The 14792-nt window shown below is 38.8% G+C and overlaps 1 protein-coding gene across 2 annotated transcripts in view; it reads left to right on the top strand.

The window, feature by feature from the left end:
* The window catches only part of ARHGAP18 (Rho GTPase activating protein 18), a 172674-nt gene that overhangs the window by 70070 nt on the left and 87812 nt on the right, over nt 1-14792 (top strand). The window lies entirely within an intron of this gene.

Below are 14792 nucleotides of genomic sequence, written 5' to 3'. Positions count from 1 at the left end.
TCCAGAGTTAATATTTATAGTTTCTACCATTTGCAGTAATTAGGAAGGATGGAAAATGCGGTAGTTTACAATTTCTCTAAGCCCCACAAACTACAGCTGCTTGTCCTGATGGTATGGTATGTAGGAGCTGGTCCCCAGCTTGTGAGCAGAATACCTGCTCAGCACCTGTGGCCAGTTGTCATCCTGAAGTGATGAAACTGAATGCTATACTGAATTTACAACTGAATGTTATAAAACATGGCTTTTTAGGGCAAAAATTCAGTGAAAATTCACAAGGTGACTCCTCTGACTTCTGAATGAAATGTGAATCTGGAGAAAACCAGAAGTCTCTAAATATTTCTACGGTTACAAATATGAGGGTTCTGGAAACTATTATCAGCCCATTATATCTGGAATTTCCAGATGGTTGTCTTCCTTAGGATGCCAGTGAAGAGGCTGGGCTGGGAAAATGTTAGCTCCCTGTGAGGGGCCAAGGGAATTCTGGATAAGCCTCTCCATGTTGTCTGCTTACCTAACAGGGAAACTTTGAACTGGTGTCTAATTGGTGGATTTCTAGGCTGGAAGTTATTCTCATTGGTCAGATTAGGATTTGGGGAGGGCTTCCTTGTGTTCCTTGGTAATCATGTGTGAATGTTCAGGGAATCGTGTGTGAATGGCTGGGAAAAGACATGTTCATAGGAGATGAACCGCCCAGCTTATAGAGGGCTAGTACAAATGACTGTGGCTGGGGGAGACAGGAGCCCTTCACTGTAGTGGTGTTTGGCCCTAGGGGAAGTTCAGACTGCGGGGGTGTTTAGTGCTCAAATGGTCAGTGCTGCAAGGAAAGAATTCTTCATCCAGAGAAAGGACTTGAGGAAATAGTCGAGGATAGGATCTGAGAGGCTGTTTTGCACTATGAGAGATTAGTTATTATATATGGCCTTTCATAACATTTTTTTCCTTTAGTACAGACTTTTTCAATTAGAGTGAGTCAACTTGTTTCTGATTTTTTGGAAGTTGTTGCCAACTGGATTGTTGAGTAAAGGAGGCACATGATAGAGATAAGAAACCATATAGGTCTCTCATTCTTGAGATGCTGTTATTTTTGAGGAACTCAAAGTAGCCACAGTTAAGTTTTGGGTGTAGGGTGGGGTGGAGGATTGGAAATAAGAGGAAGTAGGAAGGAAAAAAGCAACTTTGTATTTTTGAATATGATAAAACTATATCTAAAGATCACCAATGTGACTCGCACAGTTTTTGTTGCATTTAAGTATAATTTTTAACAAGGCTGGGCTTGCTCAATACCTTTGTATGTAAAAAACAAAAAAAAATATAATAGCTGTGGGCCTCCCTGGTGGCACAAGGGTTAAGAGCAGCACTATGAAACTATCTGCAGCCACCACAGCACGAGTTTGATCCCTGGCCAGGGAGCTACCCATATGGTGCAGCAGACCTCTCCTGACTTGCCTGCTGCTCCCCTCAGCAGTGTATTTCAGTTGATCTGCCTGTTTTGCTCCCTACTCTGTCTCTGGTGAATCCTCTCACCACCCACACCTCTGGCCTGTACCCCAGTTCTTGTATGCATAAATAAATACATATATATATATATAATAGCTGACCTTTACACAGTGCTCTGTATTTGACTAATAACGCCATTTGTGCTTTACAGTTTCCAGATATGAATATCAGTTCCTATATATTTCCCAATACAAAAGGAATACAAAATACCAAAAAATACAAAGGTCAATATATGTTCTTTTACAGTTAGGGAAACTCAGGCACAGACATTAAAAACCATGTTTAAAGTGACATGCTGGAAAAGTCCTAGAGCTGGATTCAAAACCCTAACAGTCTGGTTTCCAGAGTGTTCTCTTCTTGACTGCACTGTGTCTACTATCCAAGCCTGAGTCTGAGTGGAAAAATGTCTCTTCTCTGTTTTCGGGAACTTGCACAGGATTTGCTCAAATTACTTTGGAAGCACCTGTTCTACTTCTTTATGATCATGAGTGCCTTCTTTAACACTACATCTTAATGCTGATTATCAGTAAGAAGGACATTTTACGGATCTCAGTGTAAAACTCTGGCGATATCGGTCTTTGATAATATCAGACTTTAGGCTTTAGTAGCTTATTTCTGGGTGGCTTTTGGGATTAACTTTGGCTGAAGTGTGGTCAGTCTGTGCACTTCTGATATAAATTAAACCTGTGAGATTCACTGGATGGCAAGCCAGAAGACCCACATTAGCTTCTGTGGCTGTGTCAGTGATGTCTGAATGTGTCTCCAGTACCTAGAAGCTCCAGAGTACTGGACCTATTTTGTGTGTGCACATGTATATCCATGAAACTTGTGGAAGAACACAACCTTTGTACATATTCAGTTATGAAATGTCAACAGTGCAACAAAATAGCATTATCTTTGGAGAAACTTTGGGGGAAAAATTGCAAAAAAAAAAAAGAAAAAAAGGAAAGAAAGTTTACTATACTACTACCTCAGAGCCAACCACTATTGAATTTCCCTTCCCTCAATACTTTTTCTTCCTACCTGCATATTCTTAGACATGCTATCTTAAAGCAATAGTTTGTGTCTTAACATGCCCAGTTAAATTTCAACAGAGAATTTGAAATGTTTCTCACATGCATTTTGGCTGGAGAAACCACTGATATGTAACCATTTATAGATTCTCAGCTACCTCATGAATCATTTCCTCTCCTTACTTCCTCCGTGTCACTGGCAGTCATGCCAGCCTGCCCGCTTGCCACTCATGACATCTGAGTCATCACTGACATCTCTCCTCAGGCCTGCTCAGGGAGCCTGTCGCTGAGCTGTGCTGTTTTTTTTTTTTTCCTCTCTGAAATTTCTCTGCTCTATACTTGACTTTTCATTCCTGCAGCCCTGATCTGCACTCCAGCTGTCCAGTGCTGTCGGTGTTTGTCTCTTGGCCTCTAGCTTTTTCTCTTTTCCATTGACACTTCAAAAAGCAATTTTGCGTTTACAATTTTGCGTTTAGTCCCATTTCTTTTCAGCTACGTGTGTACATTCATTGTATCCAACCTAGTATATAAATATAGAAACATTGAGCATGTTGTTTTCTTTATCCTTAAAAATTCACATCTACTTATGCCAGCCATGCTATATACTGTCAAAAAATAATTGCTGATTATATGACAGTATTTGAGGACCTCATCATCTTTCTATTTCTAGGTAAACGCGTTTCTAGGTAAATGCGTTTACTCAGCATCTTGTTCTAGCAGCCACCCCCCCTCCAATTGTAACACCTTTATATTAGTTCCCCGACACTCCTACATTGTTTTAATACTCTTGCTGGTGTCCTGCTCCATCTCATCCACTTCGTGCACCTTGATTTTTTGTTAATTGCATTGTTAAAGTTTGATCAGACTGACTCAGTGTGAAATAAGGGAAGTCTTTCTCATTTCTGACCTCTCTTCTCCATTACATTTTTGACCCAGCAGGGTTTTTTCTTTCCTCCTCTTTGTCTTTTGGTATTCTTCTGGCTCCATAATTCACATTTCTAATCAAACATGAAAAGGTCTGATATTGTTAATTTGTACTTGAATGAATGTGATCACATATTCTTTTATGAAATCAAGTATCTTTAATGAAACAAAGCTAGTGAAATAGATATAACTTTTCATTTAAGAATGCCCTTCTTTGGCAAATAAAATGTTTGTAACTGTGCTGATTCCTCCATCCCAAATGAAAAATATCTTTTTTCCATGGAGTATGTATATTTGGGAATAACTCCTTTAAACCATGCCAGTAAAAAAAGAAAAGAGAATCACAAGGGAAAGAATGAGAGAGGAGTAGTATCAAGTCATGTCCAGTGATAAAAGATGGATTATTATGAGTGTGTTTTTCTTTGATAAAAAATGCACAACATATGTGATTAAAAAAACATACGCTACGTGTCTTACTGTTTATTAGTCCCATTTCTTTTCAGCTACGTGTGTACATTCATTGTATCCAACCTAGTATATAAATATAGAAACATTGAGCATGTTGTTTTCTTTATCCTTAAAAATTCACATCTACTTATGCCAGCCATGCTATATACTGTCAAAAAATAATTGCTGATTATATGACAGTATTTGAGGACCTCATCATCTTTCTATTTCTAGGTTTTTTGTTTATTTTTACCCAAGTAGAAAGGGTTTAACGACGTTCTAACACCAGTGCCAATAGTCCATGTTTCATCAACTGCCTACAGATAACAGCAGTTGGCTGTCCAGGAGGAGATTTCATTTGAACCCTTGTTGGTGGAGGCTGTGGTTGGTTCCTCTGGGTTGCTGCTTGGCTCTAAGACTTCATCTTTTGCCTAGGGGACTGGGCCAGAAAGGGAAGGTGGCCTGAGGCCACATGCAAATGAGCAAGCATGCCTCACTGTTTGTGTCAGTGTTTTGCCTTGGCAAACAGAAATTGCATGGATTGTTTTATATTCCCAAACTGGAGTTATCTCTTCTGTAACCTTGGCATTTCTTCATACTTAAGGACACCAATATTGTCCTTTCCTTACTTCAGCTAAAGCTGGGGAGGCATGGGAAGGGGAAGAAAGACTTTTGTCCAGAAAGTATGATGGGGATTGATGCAATGTCTGCTTTCATACACTGACTCTCCATTGACATTTCCTTTTAAAAATTCTGTGGTTGTGTAATTACAGTGTGTTCTATTGGCACAATTTTTGCGTTATAAATTAAATATGTTAAAATGAGTTCTATAAGAGAATTCAGGCTTTTCACTGTAGGGGAAGGATATTGCATGATGAGATAATGGAGGGGAAACAATAGATTTATTTTGTAGCTGTCTGGGACATCTGCTACCTGAAGGCAGATGGGGAAGTGGAGATAATGCATTGCCTAATCAGCAAGCTTCCTCACCTTGTTGGCTGGAAAACAAGAAGGTGAAATTCAATGTTTTATGTCTTCCCACTGCCACAGAGTGCTTGCCCTATATCAGACGACTGTTGATGAATATTCTGTGAATTTTAGTTATTCATTTTGAATTTGCTTTCATGTTGCTGTATTTTAAGCTAATGCAGTCAGGAAATGGATTGTTCTATTTATTCTGTTTATAACAGCAAAATATGTTAATAGCTCAAATAAAATGAAAATATGTTTGCAATGGCATCATGGCATGTGAAGTGGTACTTTTATTGTTGCTTGAGAGGCGAAGGATTGAATTTATATGTTAGTACAAATCTAGAGTGGGAAGGAAGTAGATAGAATTGTGTTTAAGCAATTACTGATTCATGTTAAATTTTCTTCATTGAGGTGTTTTTGTTTTTAGAGGACAACCTAATATTGTGTTGACAATATCAAAGAATACTTCTGAAGTTCAGAAGAATTTTAGTGAAGAATCATTGACTTAATGGATTCAAAATAGAAGCAGTTCTCCACACCTAGGTGATTAGAGAACGAAGAGGTGAGGCAAGTGAGGATTAGGGTGACCAGCAATATAGTTATAGTCACGTGGTTTGGTCAGGAAAGTGAAGGTGTGGCCTGGCCTCCCCTGTTGTAATTGCTTAATTACCAAAAGCATAATGGCTTGTCAGTATTTTTACTGGAAATCTTGACATTATTTTTTACCCATCCAATCCTGTATACCTCTTCTTATGAATATAATTTTAGACTTAGCATCTTTAAAGACTGACTTTTGTAATTATGAAAAAGGACTATAACTATGCTACTCCCAGGGTGGATTTCAACTCGCTTTTCTGATTCTGAGACTGAAAAGGTGTTGTGGAGAAGAATAGGGGTGTAGGTCAGAGGCACAGGGGTGAAAGAATTCACCAAAGACAGACTAAAGACTAGAAAAGGCAGATTTATTGAAATATACAGCTAAGAGGAGCTGTATAGGGGTGAGACAGGAGAGGTCTGTCTCACTAAAGGGGGGTCTTAGGCTCTGTTTATACTCCAGGCATTGGTGATTGATAGGGTAGTGTGACTAGTCTTGGGTGTGTTCTGACTCATGTTCCCGACTAGCTTAACAGATCTTCAGCTTAAATGGCCCAGTTCCCATGACAGTCCCGTCCACTCCCTTTATCCATCCAAGCCTCTCAAACTTGCTTGCTGGCAAGGAGCTGGGGCTTAGTTTTTAAATTCAGTAATGATAATGAGACAAAAGATTCTAGATTTGGAGTCTAGGTCTTCTTGTAGCTTCAGCCCAAGTCTAGGTCTGGACCATGTCCTGTTCCACCTGGGATCCCAAAGACTCCTGAGGACTAACCCTGTGTTGCTCTGTCTTACTGAACTTTGTTGTGGCTGTTCTCCCTGTGTTTAATAAAGTGAAAAATCAAGCCTGAAACCTGAAATAGGTAAGGGAAAATTAAGGGAGCTGTTTTGCAAAGAAATTTAAAGTTATGGCTAAGAAGGCAAAAGAGAGAAATACTACTTTCAGTTTGTATGGTGCTTTCCAGTCTGATTAAGCATAAGCACATGAAATAGCTGAGGATTAAATGAACTTTTAAAAAAAATTTTTGCATAGAAGAACTGGGGTGTAGGCCAGAGATGTGGGGAGTGAGAGAATTCACCAGAGACGAAGTGGGGAGCAAAACAGGTGGATTTACTGAAATACACCGCTAAGAGGAGCAGCCGGTGAGACAGGAGAGGTCTGCTGTGCCATGTGGGTTTGCTCCCTGGCCGGGGATTGACCTGAAGCCATAGTGGTGATGGTGCTGAGACTTAACCCCTCGGCCACCAGGGAGGCCCTAAATGACCTTTTATTGAGGGCCCTGCTTAGAAGCAGATAAATTCTTCAGATACATAAGGGGCAGAACTGTAAGTGCTTTGGTTTAGTCAAACTTGACTTTTTTCCCTCATATTCTTTTTCCCTCTTAGGCTTCCTAAATTGGTGTGGTAGTCTGAGAGTGGCTCCCTAAGATTTAAGGTGCTAATCCCTAGAATATGTGAATGAATGTTCCTTCATTTGGGAAAAGGGCCTTTGGAAACGCAATTAAATTAAGGGAGATTATCCTGGATTATCCAGTTGGACCCCAATGCAATCACAGTTGTTCAAATGAGAGAGAGATAGAGATTTCACACAGAGAAGCATGTGAAAGTGGAGTCAAGGGATGTGTTGCCTAGAAGCTGTGGAGGGAGGAACAGCTCCACCGACACCTTGAACTCATCCATCCTACCTTTGACTCTTTGTCTCCAGAATAATAAGAGACTAAATTGCTGTTATTTTAAGGCACCAAGTTTGTGGTAATTTTCAGGCACATGAAATAGCAGGGAAACGAGAGGAAAATGTAATGAAAAGCAACTTTATCAGGAGGCCTAGATGACCAAATTCAATTTTTAGAAAGCATCCCCTCTTATTTGCTTGTGCATAATATGCTCACTTAAAGCAAGTCTGGTCTTGTTTATTTTAATTCTGATCATCAGATTAGCTTTTCAAAAGCAACACTCTTATTGTGGCATGCATGTTTGTCTGTATTCCAAGAATGACTATAAATTTAGGAACCTGTTTGATTTGTTTATAAGTATATCCGTGTTGCTTAGCACATAGTAGGTTCTTAGTAATACTTTACAAATGAATATATACTTAACTATGAATACATTTCTAATCAGGACTCCAATCTGCTTTTCCGACTATATTTCTCTCTTATATCCTTGCCAGAAAAAAAAATGAAGTTGGTGAGATATGAATAATGAATAATTACAGTTTCCCTTATGAATAATTGCTGGCATTAGAATAGACTGTATAATATTAATTGGAAAGTTTTCCATTATTAAAAGAAAGAGACAAAATAGGACAAATAAATGTATATTTATTTTTAATTGTATGTGAAACTGTGTTTGTGCATTGGTGCAGATAGAATGCAAGTACACCCTATGCCTGCAGCATTCTACACAAACCATTAATATTCAGAATAATGTTAGTGAGGCACTGTTCTTTCAAAGATGAGATGATTTCATATTAAATCTGTTAAAAACATTTTAAAATAAGTTTTGAAACCAAAAGTTTATAGTAAATTTCAGTTATATTGAAATTAAGATGCTTGCTGATTTCTGAAATATTTTCCATCATCTGAAAGTAGTTTTATATTTGTGAATTGCTGAATTTTATATTCAAGACTGTATCTTACCTAAGAAGGTCAAGTGAATAAAGTAATTGATTTTGTTTCCCCAACTTTTATTGTGAAAAATTTAAACACCTAAGAATATTTTATAATGGGTTATGCCACAAAGGACTTTGAATAGCCAAAATAGTTCTGTGGAAAAAAGAACAAAAATATAAGTATCAAGCTTCCCAATTTCAAACTATGCTACAAAGCCCCGGTAATCAAAATAGTATGGTACCAGAATATAAAAAAAGGCACACAGATCAATGGCATACAGTTGAGAACCCAGAAATAAAACCACACATATGGGCCTCCCTGGTGGCACAAGGTTTAAAGACAGTGCTATCAGGCTATCACAGCCACTGCAGCATGAGTGTGATCCCTGGCTGGCCAGGGAGCTAATCCACACGGCACAGCAGACTTCTCCTATCTCATCCCACTGCTCCCCTCAGCAGTGTATTTCAGTAGATCTGCCTGTTCTGCTCTCCACTCTCTCTGTTAATCCTCTCACCTCCTACACCTCGGGCTTACATCTCAGTTATTGTATGCATAAATAAACAAATCTTTAAGAAAAAAACCCACACAAATATGGGCTACTAATTTTTGACAATATTGCCAAGAGCATACAATGAAAATGAAAGGTCTTTTCAGTAAATAGTGCTGGGAAACTGGACAGCCACATACACAAGACTGAAAACTAGACCACTATCCTAAACCAGATGCTAAAATCAACCTAAAATGGATTAAAGATTTGAATATAAGACCTGAAACTATAAAATACATAGAAGGAAATATAGGTAAAAATCTTTGACTACAATCTTGATGATGTCTTTGTTGATTTGTCTCCAACAGAAAAAAAGAGACAAAAGAGGAGATAAACAAATCGGACTACCTCAAACTAAAAAGCTTCTATACAGCTAAAGAAACTACTGTTAAAATGAAAGGCTATTAACTGAATAGGGAAATATATTTGAAAATATTATCCAAAACTTTAGCAACTGCTAAAACTCAGCAATAAGGAAACGTACAACCTGATTAAAAAATGGACAGAGAGGGCCTCCCCGGTGGCGCAGTGGTTGAGCGCTGGGTTGGGAAGCTGCCCGCGCCTCTGCGACGCCAGTTCGATCCCCGGCTGCTCCCCGTCTGCTGCCTGGCCACCAAGGAGGGTCCCACATGGCGCGCAGACCTCTCCTGCCGCCCGCTGCTCCCCTCAGCAGTGTCCTTTGGTCTTTCTGCCTGCTCTGCTCCCCGCTCTGGCTCTGGTGAATTCTCTCACCCTCCTGCGCTTCTGACTTACCCAGTGCTTGTATAAATAAAAATAAAAATAAATCTTTTAAAAAAAAAATGGACAGAGAATCTGAACAGACACCTTAGACAAGATATAACAATGACTAACAGATATATTAAAAGATACTAACATTGCTTATCCTAGGGGAATGCAAATCAAGACCACAATGAGATTTTCCCTCAACTGGTTAGAATGGTCATGATCAAAAATTCAAGAAATAATAAATATTGATGAGGATGTGGAGAGTAAGGCACACTTGTACACAATTGGTGGGAGTGTAATATGGTGTAACTACATGGAAAATAGCATCAAAACCAGAATTTTTATGTGATTAAATAATCTCACTTTTGGTATTTGCCTGAAGAATATGAAAACACACTAACTTGAAAAGACATAGGCATAGAACATAGGTTCATTGCAGCACTGCTTGCCATAGCCAAGATATGGAAATAACCCCAGTATCTGACAACAAATGTAAAGATAAAGAAGATGTGGAATATGCACACAGTGGAATACTACTCAGTCATAAAAGGGATGATATTTTGCCATTTATGACAGCCTTAATGATTATGCTGAGTGAAATAATTCAGAAGGAGAAATACTGTGATTTCATTCATTTGTGAGATATAAAGCAAACTAAAACAAAAGCAAACCTTAGATTCATACAACAGGATAGGAGTTAACAGGAGGGGTATGAGGGAGGAGGGAATGAGTACAAGAGACCAAATGGTTGTTGGTAGATATTGACAGGACACGTGGTAGTGGACATGTTAAGAAAATGTAATCTTGGAGGGCCTCCCCTGGTGGTGCAGTGGTTGAGCGCTGGTCTGCAAAGCTGCCCGCAGCCTCTGCAGCGCCGGTTCGATCCCTGGCCACCAGCGAGGGTCCCACTTGGCACGCAGACCTCTCCTGCCGCCCGCTGCTCCCCTCACCAGTGTATTTCGTCGGTCTGCCTGTTCTGTTCCCCGCTCTGGATCTGGTGAATTCTCTCACCCTCCTGTACTTCTGACTGTCCCCAGTGCTATGTAAATAAATAAATAAATCTCAAAAAAAAAGAAGAAAATGTAATCTTGGAAACTACAGTGTTGTAAACTAATGTTACCCCAGTTTTTTAAAAAAAAAAAAAAAGACAATGAATATACATCTTACATCTGGATTTATAGTTTTAATTTTTAAAAGTTTAAAATTGCAAAGCTCAGGGTACATTCCAGACTAATTAAGTCTCAATCCCCAAAGGGTCAGAGGCATCGGTATTTTATTTTAAACTCTCTGGGTGTTTCCAATGTGTAGACAAGTTTGAGAACCTCCGCATAATACCATTTTCACTCCAAGAACATTATGGTTTAATATGCAGTGCATAATAAAGTTACACAGTGTTTTCCCAGAAACCATTTATAGCTACTTTTGTTTCTAAACTACAGTGTATTTAGTTTTTATGTCTCCACAAGGACAGGGAATATTTTCTGCTCAGGGAATATTCACTGCTATATCCCCAGTGTCTGGAAGAGAGACTGGTGCAGAGTACATAATTGATCAATATATGTATGTTGCATGAACTTAATGGTGTTAGTGTTTTGCAGGCCATTTTTTTATTTCATGTGTCTGAATGTCTCTACCTATACAGTTTTTCTCGAGCATAAATGTGTCACCTGGATTTAGGAAAAGATTGATGGAGAACAACACATTTCTAATCAAGGACTCATTTAGGTTCAAATATGTGGGCAGAGATGTAAGGTGGAATTTTATTTTGTGACTTGTGTAACATGACTCAGAAACCCAAAGGGCCTACTCCTATAGATTGGTACAGTTCAGTGAGGCAGGTTGTAACCCCTCCAGATTTAAAGCTGTCCAAACTTAAAGGTGAGCTCTAGTATTCTTGTGATCATGTAATTAATTACCTTTCTGTTTTCTTGTAACAGCAGGTTTATTTCCACTTTGTAAAAATGTGAAGCATAACTGGTACAGAAAATATGGATGACCCTTAATATACAACTTTGATTTTTGATCTTTCGGTTAATTGCTATTTTGCATTCCTTTCCCCCTTCATGCATTAAAATTACTCATTGTTTTGATGATAGTAGTATTTTGATGTAGGAAACTTAAATTCTGTCTGGTGCTAGAAGTGGTGAAATTTGACAGCAAAGATTTTTTGCTAAGGTAAGACGCAACTTGTCAATGGCATTGGTAAAAGACAACAAGATTGGGAATATGTGAGACTAGGGAAAGAGCCAGTGAGGCTTTCAGTGTATGCTTAGTGGTGATAAAAGTTTGAGAAATATTCCAACCATTGTCATTTTGTGCTTGTCACTGAATGTTCTGTAAGCATCAATATTCCATTTTAGCACAGTTACAGGAGTTTGATGATTAGCACATATAAATCTAATCTAACCAAGAGGAAGAATCTAAAGGCTTTTAACACAGAGCCTGATATTTTAGAGTAAAAATTTTAAGTTGTTGTGTTTAGTGAGAGTAAAAGTTCACTGGATAAAACTAGCTACTCATAATTATACACAAAAATAATTTTTATGAACAGCAAAATAAGGTAGTGAAGAGTATTTCACTTAACTTTTTTTTATTGCTTTTAACTTTTTTTTTCTTTTTCTGCTTTTTATTTTTATTTATTTATTTTTTAATTAATAAATTTTATTTTTATATTCCCCATACAATTGCAATCCCCCCATTCTGACCCCAATCCCTCCCCTCCCGCACGCCACCCCCCAAAAAGTGTCTCTGGTTCATAGTTTTTTGTTGATTTTGATTTTCACTTTCTTATAGTTATTCATTTTCCTGGTCCCTTATTTAAGTATTCTAGATTCCTGCTATGAGTGAGACCATCCGGTATTTTTCTTTTTCTTTTAATTTAAACTTGACTTTGGTCTTAGCAACTTAATAATCTCTTCTAGTTTGAGTTGGCTTGTAATTTATTTATCTAGGTTTGGCAATATAAAAATTCAGCAGATGGGCCTCCCCGGTGGCGCAGCGGTTCAGCACTAGGTGGCGAAGCTGCCCGCAGCCTCTGCAGCGCCGGTTCGATCCCTGGCTGCTCCCCGGCCACCAGAGGAGGGTCCCACATGGCGCGCAGACCTCTCCTGCCTCCCGCTGCTCCCCTCAGCAGTGTGCTTCGGTCCTTCTGCCTGCTCTGCTTCCCTCTCTGGCTCTGGTGAATTCTCTCACCCTCCCACGCTTCTGACTGTACCCAGTTCTTGTATAAATAAATAAATAAACCTTTAAAAAAATAAAATAAAAATTCAGCAATGGTATTGTCCCAGAATATTCTATTTTCTTCCTTTTAAAAAATAGGTACAAACAAATTTCCATGTTTCAGATAAAATTGCTGATTCTTAGGTCATTTTCAGGGATAATATTTTTACCTTGTAATTACGGATTTTTGTGTTTAAGGGACTAGGCATATTCTTTGGTTTCTTTCCTTTTACATAAGAGGAGATGGAAATCCAGTGAGAGAGGGAGGTGAAATGGCTGCTCAGGGTAACCAGCTGGTTATGGGACCAAGAACAGAGACTAGAATCACTGAGGCCTGCTTAATGGTTGCTCAAGGTTACTCGCATCCTACTGATGACAGAAGGAAGAGAACCTGGAATTCCTGATGCATTCCAGGAAACCTGGAATGAACCTGGCACGTGGAAATCCTGATAATGGATGGCGGTACTTTCTGCTTGCATCTTATTTCCAGGCATATTAAAGTATATTATAGCAATCTGATTACCTTAAACTCTATTTAATATCAATAGATAATAGATTGCTCAGTGAGGTAAGCTCTGGTGGTGGGATTTGATTTGTTCCCCTTGACTGCTCATGAGGATCATTTAATCTTTTGAGGTGGTCAGAAAGGAGAAATAACAGTCTTTACCACTTTCACATATAAAGTGATATCTACTTTTGTCACAGATTTATTTTTTTTTTGGTCTACACCAGGAGCTCTGACCAACTGTGCTCATTTGTGCTCTTCATTCTCTCCCTCTCCCAGTTTTCTCACCATTCAAAACATTTTTCTGGAATATAGCCAGGAAACAATCAGAGTTGGATGCTCAGTAAACTAGATCATGGGCCCTGACCTCAGGTTTTTGTTGTTGGTGTTGGCTCTGGTTATACTTTCAGCAGAAATAAGAGCTGCCCTTTCAATGAATCCTGGCCAGGGATTGGCTGGTCCTTACCTGGGAAACAGTTGCTCCTGTAGAGATGGACAAACACGAACAGAAGAGGGTGGTGTGAGGTGGCTATTGACTGAACTTGGCATGAGACTTGGTATGGAATTGAAAGCTATTTTCTTGACAATAATGGTAGTCATAGGGACATGGTAGGGGGAATTGATTACATGTGTCATCCAAGGAACAAAGGGTAGGGAAAACAATTAAGTCTATTTCTTATTCCTTATGAAACACTCTCTCAATCTCCTAGGGCTGAGAACAAAGTCTGCTTCCTTGGTTATAGATCTATTTATGTAAAGTAGGGCAAAGGGCAGTTGGCTCTGCTTTTAGAGATGCCCCAGAGAGAAATGCCAGTCATTTTCCAATGACTGTGGTAATATGATTTTCCAGATTACAACACCAGATAGTGGAATTCTAAAGCTGTTGGAACATCTAGTCTCATTGTAAATGTGGAAAATGAGTTTCAGGGTTACATAGCTGGTTTGTGTCAGGGCAAAATAACCTTCGTATTGGCCCACAGTCTCTTTCTTAATCAGAGTGTGTAAGGTGAAGAGGTTAGCACCTGAGTGGCCTGCAAGTGTATTGCCTGGTGTCTAAGTCCAGCTCTCTTATTGATGATGGTGTAATCTTTAACAAGTTACTTAGTAATTTTGCTCCTGTTTCTCAACTGACAAGTTAGTATAGTAAGGTTGTGAGGAGTAGGTGCAACAAAAACACCTGTGCAGATGTGCATGCGAGTTACTGGATGATGCTGAGAGCTCAAGAATACAGACTGCCGGCAGCACTTATTTTCTGTTTCCTCTTGAACATTTTGCTCTCTTGCTAGTCATTTTGTTAAAATTTTTAAATTGGAAAAGTAGAAGCGATACCTTACAAAAATAAGATGTGAATTTTTTGTAAATGCAATTAGCCACACTTACTGTGTGATAATGAGCTAGTGTTATAAACAAAGATTCATAGTTTGGCTTTTAAGCAGTACCTCTATTAATGGGCCAGCTCTCATTGGTTGCTATCTGGCTTGGTGATTAATCATGTTATCTTTAATGTTACTCATCTAGTAAGCATAAACCCCTACATACACACATGCGTATGTGTGTGTATATATTAAGACAATTATGTGTGTATTTTCTTTAGTTATGTTTCAACAAATGTTAATTATATTTTTTGCCTTTTCCTAGAACCATAGAATTTCGAAACTCAGGCATTATGCGTATATTCCCTACTCCCTTGACTTACAAGGAAGGAAATCTTCCAGATAAATGACATACTGAAGATTACAGTT

Source organism: Talpa occidentalis, unplaced genomic scaffold (genome assembly GCF_014898055.3).
Source record: "Talpa occidentalis isolate TD23 unplaced genomic scaffold, MPIMG_talOcc4v2.1 talOcc4.2, whole genome shotgun sequence".
In the NCBI taxonomy this organism is placed as follows: domain Eukaryota; kingdom Metazoa; phylum Chordata; class Mammalia; order Eulipotyphla; family Talpidae; genus Talpa; species Talpa occidentalis.
The sequence above is the reverse complement of the archived record's forward strand: the minus strand, read 5'-3'. Positions and strand labels throughout refer to the sequence as shown.